This window comes from Orycteropus afer, unplaced genomic scaffold (assembly GCF_000298275.1).
Source record: "Orycteropus afer afer isolate SDZICR_OR568_19922 unplaced genomic scaffold, OryAfe1.0 scaffold00103, whole genome shotgun sequence".
Classification (NCBI taxonomy): Eukaryota; Metazoa; Chordata; class Mammalia; order Tubulidentata; family Orycteropodidae; genus Orycteropus; species Orycteropus afer.
Window position 1 is genome coordinate 7677347 of NW_006921690.1, and position 12174 is coordinate 7689520.

Here is a 12174-nt window from a genome sequence, read left to right on the forward strand (position 1 = left end):
AGAAGGATGTCATACTTGGTAGGGTGGAGGGTCGACGAAAGAGGGGGAGGCCTTCAACAAGATGGATTGATACGGTGGCTGCAATGATGGGCTCGAGTATAGCAGGGATTGTGGGGCTGGCGCGGGATCGGGCAGTGTTTCGTTCTGCTGTGCATCGGGTCGCTATGAGTCGGAAACGACTCGACGGCACTTAACAACAACAACAACATTCACTGTCCAGCTTCACATGCATATAAGGTGATTGAGAATAACATGGCTTGGGTTAGGTGCACTTTAGTCCTCAAAGAGTCTTGACTGCTGCTTCCAGTGGTGTTGAATGTGGAACTAAGTAATATGAAATTGTTGACAACTTCATTCTTTTCTCCATTTATCCTGATGCTGCTTACTGGTCCATTTGTGAGGATTTTCATTTTCTTTATGTTGAGATGTAATCCATACTGCAGACTGTCGTCTTTAATCTTCATCAGTCAGTGCTTCAAGTCATCTTCACTTTCAGCAAGCTGGGTAGTGTCGTCTGCATATCACAGGTTGTTAGTAAGTCTTCCTCCAATCCTGAAGTCACGCGCTTCTTCATATAGTCCAGCTTCTTGGATTATTTGCTCAGCATACAGACTGAGTAAGTATGGTGAGAGGATACAATCCTGATGCACTCCCCGTTCCTGATTTTAAACCATGTACTATCCCCTTGTTCTGTTCGAATGACAGCCTCCTGGTCTATGTACAAGTTCTTCATGAGTACAATTAAGTGTTCAGGAATTCCTATTCTTCTCAATGTTATCCATAATTTGTTATGATCTAATCAAATGCTTTTACATAGTCAATAAAACACAAGTAAACATCTTTCTGGTATTCTTTGCTTTCAGCCAAGATCCATCTGACATTAGCAATAATATCCCTTGTTTCATATCCTCTTCTGAATCCAGCTTGCATTTCTGGAAGTTCCCTAGCAATATACTGCTGCAACCGTTTTTGAATTATCTTCAGCAAGGTTTTACTTGCATGTGATATTAATGATATTGTTTGATAATTTCCACAATCTGTGGGATCAGCTTTCTTTGGAATGGATACAAATATGGATCTCTTCCAGTCAGTTGGCCAGGCATCTGTCTTCCAAATTTCTTGGCATAGACAAGTCAGTGCCTCCAGCGTGGCATCCATTTGTTGAAACATCTCAGTGGTTATTCCGTCAATTCCTGGAGCCTTCTTCTTCACCAATTCCTTCAGAGTAGCTTGGACTTCTTCCTTCAACCCCATTCATTCTTAAACTGTACCACCTCCTGAAATGGATGAACATCTACCAATTCTTTTTGGTACAGTGATTCTGTGTATTCCTTCCATCTTCTTTTGATGTGTCCTGCATCATTCAATATACCACCCACAGAATCTTTCAATATTGCAACTCGAGGCTTAACTTTTTTTTTCAGTTCTTTCAGCTTGAGAAGTGCCGAGCATGTTCTTCCCTTTCGGTTTTCCAAATCCAGGTCTTTGCACATTTCATTGTAATAATTGACTTTGTCTTCTCAAGCTGCTCTTTGAAATCTTCTGTTCAGCTCTTTTATCTTGTGATTTCTTCCAATTGCTTTAGCTATCCTCCACTCAAGGGCAAGTTTTAGAGTCTCTTCTGACATCCATTGTGGTCTTTTCTTCCTTTCCTGTCTTTTTAATGACCTTTTGCTTTCTTCGTGGATGATGTTCTTGATACCATTCCACAATTCCTCTGGTTTTCAGTCAATGAATCAAATATACATTCTTCAAATGGTCTCTAAATTCAGGAGGGATATGTTGTGTTGTTGCTATGTGCCGTCGAGTCACGTCAAGTCAGACCCAACTCATAGCGACTCCTCCTTGGGTTTCCAAGGCAGTATCACTAACAGAAGTAGATTGCCCAACCTTCCTTCCGAGGAGTGGCTGGTGGGTTTGGACCGCCAGCCTTCTAGTTAGCGGTCAAGTCCCTTAGGCACGTTACCAGAGCTCCCAAGGAGAGATATAATCAAGGTCATATTTTGGCTCTCATGCACTTGTTTTAATTGTCTTCAGCTTCAACTTGAACTTCCATATGAGCAGTTGATGGTCTGTTCCAGAGTCAGTTTCTGGCCTTACTCTGGCTGAAGATACTGAGCTTCTCCATCACGTCTTTCTACAGATCTAGTCGATCTGATTCCTGTGTACTCTATGTGTGTATAGCTGCCATTTATGTTGCTGAAAAAAGGTATTTGCAATGAATAAGTCATCGGTCTTGCAAGATTCTACATTGCGATCTCCAACGTTACTTCTATCATCAACTAACTTCCAACTACTGGTGATTCTTCTTTGCTTCCAACTTTTGCATTCCAATCACCAGTGATAATCAACACATCTTGATCACACGTTCGGTCAATTTCAGACTGCAGAAGTTGGTAAAAATCTTCAATTTCTTCATCTTTGGTGGTTGGTGCTGGATCATATGATATTTCTATTTCCAGCTTTTTAAGGAAGTACCATTCCACTTTCCAGTGATTTTTACCATTTTACAGTCTCACCAGCAGTGTATAAGTATTCCAGTTTCTCCACACTCTTGCCAGCATCTGTTTTTTTTTTTGTTTTTTTTTCTTAACTTTGCTATTAATGCTGGGGTGAGATGACATCATGTTGTTTTGATTTATCTCTAATGGCTAATGATCAGGAGTGCTTTCTTTCATGGATTTGTTACTCAATTGAATGTCTTTTTTGGTGTATTATCTGTTCATGTCCTCGGCCCATTTTTACACTAGATTTTTTTCTTCTTTTTAAGGTGAAGTTGTCTATAAATTTTAGATATTAGTCCCTTTGTCCGATTATCATTGTGAATTTTTTTCCCCCAGTGTGCAGGTTCTCTTTTGATGAATATGAATGTTTAATTTTAGGAGTTCCCAGGCATCTAACTTGTCTTCTGCTATTTGTACTCTTTTAGTTACATTCGAAAGTGTATTCATGCCATGTATTAGGGACTCTAAGTTTTCCCCTATTTTTCTTTGATAACCTTTATAAAATAAAGGAGTACCAATGTAAAAATATGCAATTTTAAAAAGGCTACTTTAGAAAGCTTTAGGTTTTACATATAGGTCTTTGATCCATCTTGAGTTTGTTTTTGTAAATGGTGTGTAAGATATGGATTCTACTTCATTTTTCTGCAAATGGCTATCCAGTTTTGCCAGCAACATTTGTTAAAGAGACTATCTCTTCCCTACTTAATGGTTTTGGCCCTTTGTCCACAGCTGCATATAAGTGGATAGATTTAACATGTAATATTCTTAAATGTGCCAGCAGTATACAATTAAAAGATATTTTTATTTGAAAGCTTAATATTTTATAAGCATTAAGGTAGGCCCTGGAGAAGTCATTCTAAAGTACTAACTATATACTCCCAGGAGTACCCATTTAAAAATATGCTATTTTCAAAAGGCTGTTTTAGAAAGTCTATATGGTAAAACTGGTGTTAACAGGTTTTCACTGTTAGGTGCCAACAAGTCAGTTCCAACTCATTATCAACCTAATGTGTAACAGAAAGAAATATTGCACAGTTCTAAACCATCTTCCTAAACATTGCTGTGTTTGAGCGATTGCTGCAGCCACTGTGGCAATTTATTTCATAGAGGGTCTTCCTCAAAGGACAGGCTTGATCATTTATCAACAAGACTGAAAAAGCCCTACAAAACCAAGAATCAGTTCTTGGCCACCCAAAACTAAAAGCTATTATTAAGTTTTATTGTTGTTGTGTGCTGTCGAGTTGGACCTGACTCGTAGCAACCCCTCCTTGGGTTTCCGTGGCAGTATCACTATGGAAGTAGATTGCCCTATCTTCCTTCCGAGGAGTGGCTGTTGGGTTTGAACCGCCAGCCTTCTGGCTCTCATGCACTTGTTTTAATTGTCTTCAGCTTCAACTTGAACTTGCATATGAGCAGCTGATGGTCTGTTGATATATAATTTAACTTAATCCCTATTGAGATTAGGCACTACACTACCAGAGCTCCCTAAGTTTTATTATGAGTCATTTATTCATTCTATGATAGTCAAAGTATAATCTCTTTCACTAACTTTTCCTGTCTACTATTTCAAATACGTAGCTCACCATCTGAGGCTTTTAAGTCTATTCTCTTGTGTTTGTAGAATGCAATATTGCAGGGCACATGGTTCAATTAAAAAATGGCAATTATTTAAGAAAATAAGTACATCATCTAGGATGCTAATGACCTTATTCCAATCTGTTTTGACAGCAAGTTCCAGAACAAAATGAAGATTTAAAAAGCAAAAACATATTCTGAAGAAGGCTAAAGATGGTCCCCTAACACATCGAGTCTGAATCCCTGGAACCCATAAATGTTACTTTATTTGCAAAAATTGTATTTGCAGGTGTAATTAAGTTAAGGATCTTACGAGGAGATTATTCTGGATTATCTAGGTGGACCTTAAACACAATCACAAGTATTCTCATAAGAAGAAGATTTTTAGACAGAGAAGAACTTGATGTGAAGATATCACAGAGAGAGATATGAAAACCCAAGTGAGGTGGCCACAAGTGAAGGAATGCAGGTAGCCATCAGAAGCTGGAAAAGGCCTCAAAAGGGAGCACAGCCCTGCCAACAAGTTGATTTCACCCCAGTCGTATGTGTTTTGCACTTCTCTCTCCAGACCTGTGAAAGAATATATTTCTGTTGTTTTAAGCCACCAAGTCTGTGGTAATTTGTTTCAGCAGCCATAGGAAACTAATTCAGAGTGTGAACATGTGTGTGGTTTGAAAGCAGAATATGACAGACACTACAGTTTTTAAAGCAGCTATAATTATAAGGTCTATTAATAAAATGGTATTAGTAAATGCATATTCTTAACTTTAAAGTCTGCAATGTTTCTCCATTGCCAATGGGAGGCTAAGCCCCTACCACCCAGGTTTTAAGACTTTTTGAATCCAAAGTAAATTTTAATTTTTTTCCCTGATTTCTAAATCTGAGACCTCTTGTGGAAGTAGGCTTAGTCATTCACTATCTTCCTAAAATACCATAGTCATTTTCTTCTTGTTGTCAAGTCTTATCCTATTCCTTGCTCCTCTTCCCTTTAATCTTCACAGCTCAAACTTTTCTACCTGAGGGAGCTCAAAGCTATTCCCATTTGATTCATTCAACGATCAAATGAACGTATTCTATATTCCAGAATTGAGGAGTCAGAAAAAGCTGTACAAAGATAGCATAAACCTCCCCATATTCTCAGAAAAATGCCACCTGAATTACACAAACAACAGGGAGATCTGAAGACAACATTCACCAAGGAAGTAGAAAAATACTGATACCCCTTAATTAACATAATAGGTATGTTCTAAAAATAGTGTTGCAAAGTAAATTTCTTTTAACTGAATTTTATTTTCTTTCAGTATTAAATTGAAATGCATTCTGTTTGAGTGCAAAGAACTCAGTACCTTGCAAGCAATAAACTCAAAATCAAGAAAGTAAATCTTCCAACAGATAATTAGAAAATGAAATTTTAAAAATTACCATCTATAATAACATTTAAAAAAATGACTCTGGAATAAACCAAATGGAGATATGCAGGACTTATACACTGATAACCACGCAATATGGTCAAGAAAAATCAAAGATGACCTAAACAAATGGACACACATACATTTATGGATGGGAAGATTCATGTTCATTTTCCCTAAATTGATACATAAATTTAACTTAATCCCTATCGAGATTCTAGCAGGTTATTTTGAAGTAGATAGGAGGATTACAAAACAGTATTGATATGGAAATATAAAGGATCAAGAACAGGCACAATATCACTCATGATATTAGAAAAGCTATACAGAAAACGAAGAAATATTTTAGCAGGATTAGTATGTGTTGCTTCCTAACTAATTATCTAATTGTTAACCAATGTTTTAATTATTAACTCTTAATTCTGATTACCTGAGGTTCTTATGACAATAGTGGACATTTTACATCCTCCCCAGATATTAAGTCAAAGTGTTTTCTAAAGTATGTTTTGGAATGGAGTGACTGTCAAAATGTGTCATTATAGCATCAGCTGAAAGATGTTAGAAATGCCAATCAATTCTCAGGCCCCATCCTAGAGTTTCTGGGGTAGGGAACGCAAGAATCTATTTTTCAACAAACTTTCCAGCTGATTATTATGCATGCTAAAGTTTGAGAAGCACTCTGTTAGCCTCTACTGTTTAAAACACGGAATAAAGTGTAAGTCATAAAACTAATACTTGATAAAATTTTTCCTGTGGTATATCATATGACACGACTTGACATGCAACATAGTTGTAACATGTCTAAGAGTGGCATGCTGTGACATGTGTGCCAAGCATATGCTGAACACATGACACAGCTGTGACCACTGTGCACAAAGCATATACTGAGCGTATACCAAGTGTGAACCAAGCATGTGTTAGCTTGTGACAAGTGTGTGCTAGCTGTGCACTGAGTGTGACATGTGTGCATAAGCATGGCATCAATGATGTGTTTAAGCATGCACAAACTGTGGGATTACTGCAACACAGGTAACTTGCCATGACATCCATGTCTCATGTGTGCTAAGTGTGACATGCCTGTGATACATGTACTAAGCATAACACACATATGGATGTGATACACATGTGCTATGTGTGTACAAAGTATCATATTTGAATTCTATGTCTTTTTAAAAACAACACAAAAAATTTCTACCTTCTTTGCAAAGTAATGCAATAAAGAAATACCTCCTATTGTTTTATCAAGTCAGTTCCAACTCATTGCCACCCTATGTGTTACAGCACAGACCTGCTCTATAAGGTCTTCTTGGCTGTGATCTTAATAGAAGCACATCATCAGGCCTTTTCTTCCATGGTGCCACTGGGTGAGTTCAAGCCACCAACCTTTTGGTTCCTAACCCACCCAGGGACCTTAAAGATTAAATTACTATTATTAATTTCTAATTCACCCTTGAGGAAATGGACTGACACAGTAACTACAACAATGGGCTCAAACACACCTACTATTATGAGGATGGTACAGGACCAGGCAACATATTGTTTTGTCAAACATGGTGTTGCTCAGTCAGAATCGACTCAATGGCACCTACCACCACCACCACCAATAAAAATTAAGTGCTCCAAGTTAGAAATTATTTAATATTTGATACTTCTTGTAATCATAAATGCCAACCATTTCATTTCATTATTTGTACAAATATCAACTTAACTGATAAAAGGAGCTGATAAAATGTGAATAATATATCAAAGGAATTTTAACCAGTTAATTTTTTTTTTTTTTTCAAAAGGGGTGCATAATTTGTATCAGACTTCCATTACGAAATCCTATAATGGTGTCCACCAATAGGTTTAACATAGAGACAAATATTTTTCAAGAAAAGGAAGAAAAAAATGAAGTATTTACAAGGTGTAAAAATAGCATAATACAATAGAACATGAAAATTTTAACAGCTTCAAAAAGATTTTAGTGCAAATTCATACATTCATTAGCTTCATGTAACCTTTTGTTTTGACTATGCAACATATAAAGTTGAAATTAAACTTATTTTTTTTAAAGTAAATATATAAGATAGTTTTATGGTAAACTGCTCACCACACAATAAGGTAATAATCAGATCTCCTAAATAAGAGTTCATCTACTTTATTGCCTTTCTTTCAAGGGAAATATTTCATTTTACTAATAGATTACTACGAGCCCTGTGGCACAGTGGTTAAAGTGCTTGGCTGCCAACCAAATGGTTGGTGGTTCTGCTCCACGGGAGAAAAATGTAACAGTCAGGTCCAGTAAAGACTAACAGCCTTGGAAACCCTATGGGGCAGTTCTACTCTGTCTTACAGGGTTGCTGTTGTTGTTGTTGTTATCATGTGCCATTGAGTCAGACCTGACTCATAGCGACCCCTCCTTGGGTTTCCGAGGCAGTATCACTACAGAAGTAGATTGCCCAGTCTTTCTTCCGAGGAGTGGCTGGTGGGTTTGAACTGCCAGCCTTCTGGTTAGCAGTCAAGTGCCTTAGGCACTATGCTACCAGAGCTCCCCTAAGTTGGAACTGACTCAACAATAGGTAGTAGGTTTGGAGTAGTTTGCTACTTAACTATTAAACTGAATAAAAAGTCAGAGTACACATTAATCCTTTATAGTACAGCTGTGATTATACCACTTTGATGTATAAAATCTATAAAATACTGATTACAAATAAGTAATTATCAACTATTAAATGACTTTGAGCAAATTAAACAAAAATCTCCAATAGCCATTCTGTGATTATTTGATCAATGCAGGCCCTGTGGTTTTTCTCTATGTTTAATAGATGATTTCATATAATGAACAGAAAGCTAGATCTGTAGCTTCATGAATTCCAGACTGATATTTCACAATACCTTCTGGACAGGAATCTTGTCAGCATGTCCAAAATCTAATTTATTATCCAGATCCTAAAATTAATTCCTCTTCCTATTGAATTCCTTGTTCTCTTAAAAGGATCATCATGCTTAAATGCTGTGAATGCAATGAGTGAATGAATGTCAAGCTTGTGACATGCCTGTGACCACCAACACCTTTTCTTTTTCTCTCCATTTACTTCTTTCACATAGCAGGCTCTCGTGGCTTTCCCTCTCCAGTTTCCCCTGCAAATATGGTCCCAGACCCCTAGAAGTCTTCCACGCAGCATCTACAGTTGCAGTGCACTGGTTCAGAGTCCTGGTCAATTCCTGGTTTCTAAGATCCTGCTTTCCTTTGAATCTCAGAGAGGTGGGAGGCCTAAATTTCTACCTGTCACCACTGCTACCACCCACCAAAAAGCAAGAATCAAGTATGACTGGAAGATGGAAGCTATGGGCATCAGTACTACCCACCATTTGGGTCCCTGAGAAGTGAAGGATGCAAACAAAAAGGTCTTCTCAACCAATACAACAAACTTCCATAATAACCCTCTACAGAAGGGTCTATCTACTATAGAAAGCAAACTGATGGGTAAACCAACTTTGTCCAATAAACGTCAGGGACAGTCAGGTCTCCCTACTACAATTCTCTTTGATTGTGCTTGTTATAATTGGCAATAATAATAAATTATCTTCCCAAATTCTCAACAGGAGAAAATTAAAGATTGCCTTGGATCATCAAACCAGAAAAAATGGCACAATTATTTATCATAACAAAATTTAACCTCTTTAACTACTTTAGAAAACTAGATAGTCCTAAGTTGATATATTTAAATTTAAAAAAAAAAGATAATGAAGACCAGCTCTTTTCTTAAATAGATCCTGAATTTATTGCTATCTCTGTATCTCAGTTAAGGGGCTCTGGTGGCACAGTGTCTAAGGCACTTAACAGCTAGCCAGAAGGTTGGCAGTTCAAACCCACCAGCCACTCCACGGAAGGAAGATGGAGCAATCTACTTCTGTAGAGATTTACTGCCTTAGAAACCCAATGGGGGTTGCTATGAGTCAGAATTGACTCGAAGGCAGTGTGTTTGGTTTGGGTATGTCATAATTATCTGGTGTTGCTATAAAAGAAACACCACAAGTGGATCACTTTAACAAACAGAAAATTATTCTCTCACAGCCCCAAAATTATTCTCTCCCAAGACCCCTAGAGCCAGGAAAGGGAGGGACCAGGAGCGGCCTTGGGGACCTCAGGAGTGCCAGGATATTCAGGTAAAAAGCAATGAAAGGCAAGGCTAGTCCCCAAGCCCCTTGAGCCAGGAAAGGGAGGGTCCAGGAGAGGCCTTGGGGGCCTAAGGAGTGGCAGGATATCCAGGTTAAAAGGGGTGGGAGGCAAGGGCAGGCCCCAAGCCCCCTAGAGCCAGGAAAGAGAAGGCCCAGGAATGGCCTCCAGGACATTAGGAGTGGCAAGATATCCAAGTTAAAAGGGGCGGAGGCGAGGCTAGGCTAGGCCCCAAGGCCCTAGAGCCACAAAAGGGAGGGAGCAGGAGAAGCCAGGGACCTCTAGAGTGGAAGGATATCCAGGCAAAAAGGGACGGGAGGCAAGGCAGGGCCCCAACCCCTACAGCCAGGAAAGGGAGGGTCCAGGAGTGGCCAGGGACCACAGAGTGGCAGGTTTCAGGTAGGAATTAGGTAAGAGGAGGGTGCAGAGGTTTCCAACAGCTAAGGGAGACAAACTTATGTGTCAGTTTGTCATCCTGTGAAGCTTGTACATTGCTGTGAGGCTTGAGGCTGTGCCACTGGTATTTCAGACGCCAACAGAGTTGCACATGGTGCACAGGTTTCAACACAGCTTACAGACTAAGCCAGACTAGGAAGAAGGAGGAACCCAGACACTTCTCAGAAATTGGCCAGGGAAAACCTTATGAATAGCAGAGAAACACTGTCTGATCCATTATTGGGCAACTTCATGAATAGCTGGGAAACAGTGTCCAACAAAGTGCAGGAAGACTAGCCCCTTGGCTTGGAAGGCACTCAAAATAGGACTGGGAAAGAGCTGCCTCATTAGAGTACAACCAAACTTAATGATATGGATAAAGTAAGTCTTTCAGGACCTCCATGTGCTGACATGGCACGACTCAAATTGAGGAGAAGCAGGTGAAACATCCATTAAAAATCAGAAAATGGAAGGTACAAAGTATGAATCTTTGAATAAAAATTGAAAGTTGTCAAAAATGAAATGGAACACATGAAGACTGATATCCAAGGCATCAGTGAGCTAAAATGGACCAGTTTTGGCCATTCTGAGTCAGACAACCATATGATCTACTATGCCAGGAAAGACAAACTGAAGAGGAATGCCATGGCATTCATCATCACAAAAGATGTTTCAAGATCTGTACTTAAGCACAATGCAGTCAGTGATAGGATAACAGCCATACACCTACGAGGAAGACCAGTTAATACAACTATTATTCAAATTTATGCACCAGGAGACTGGCAAGATGGCAGACTAGGCAGAAAGACTGCACAGACCCTCTTCAACAAAGAAAAGGGAAACCAATTAACACAGACACAGAAGATAATCCTGGACCCCTGAGCCTTGAAGGGAAGAATATAGAAGTGGACTAAACCCCAACTAGCAGAAGAATTTGTGTAAAAATACCAAAAAAGGAAACATACGGAGCTGCGGTTTGGCAGTGATCCTGAGCGATCCTGACGGCACAGACAGCTTGGAGATTCCCAAGTGGTGGTAGGACCTAAGAATTAACCTAAAAATCACCCTGCTAGCCAGGGACTGCATGGAAGACTGTGCATGGTCGCTGGGGAACAAATGGAGAAGGTGAAGAGAAAGGTAGGCTGAGCTGTGGACTTTTGCCAGTTCACAGGACGCTGCCATTTTAAAGGTTTAAAAGTGGCTTGACTATTTTGGATATTTAAAGGGACAGCACTCACACAGATTCCTGAGGCTTAAGAACACGTTCTGCTTTTCAGCAACCGCAAAGACACTCCAAATCCTGCAAGACTGAAAAGGTACGACATTCCTCTTGTTACTCTTATACCCCACACCCGCTTGGTGAACAGAGGTGCAGCCATCCCCCACTCCTACCTACCACAGGAACTCCATCACAGTCTCTGTGTGCTCAGACGGAGCCTGGGTTCCCTGCCCTGTCCTCCACTGATTTTTTTTTTTTTTTCTTTTTCGCTTTTTTTTCCCTGTTGATTAGTTTGCCGGTATTTGTCTGTTTTAAAACAACTATTATTATTAATACTTTTGTGCTTTTAATTATTATTCATAATCTTCCTCTCCCAAGTCCTAGTTTTCAGCATTTTTCTTTTCCCTGTTTCTGGCTGAAATTTTTTTTTTCCTTTTTCCTCGTGGTTAACCCCATTCCTTGTTTTTCTTTTTGCATTTTTCCCATTGTTTTTCCTTCATTATTCTCCTTCTCTACTTTTTTTCTCTTCGTGCCCTATCCCCAGATATTGCAGGTTTTCTTGTTTTTTCTTCTTTTTCTCTTTTTTCTTTTTTTGGCTACTGTTCCTGTGTCATTACATGCTCTGTTTTTTGTACATGTGCTTTTAGTTTTTTGATGGTTATTCAATTGTAATTAGTGTCTAACTGACTGGGAGACAACAACAGTCCCCATAAGGCACAATTACACCCACACCTTCTGCAACACTTCACTTACTGAGCGAGAGCCACTACCTCCTTCTCCACCAATGGGCCAATGATAAAAAACCACCAAGAAGAGCCTGAATCACCCTTGGCTGCTCTTCACAAACAGTTAACAGAGATCTAAATACAA

General features: G+C 39.2%; 1 protein-coding gene across 1 annotated transcript in view; it reads right to left on the reverse strand.

Annotated features, from left to right (window-relative positions):
* The window catches only part of DNAJC24 (DnaJ heat shock protein family (Hsp40) member C24), a 95494-nt gene that overhangs the window by 37063 nt on the left and 46257 nt on the right, over positions 1-12174 (reverse strand). The window lies entirely within an intron of this gene.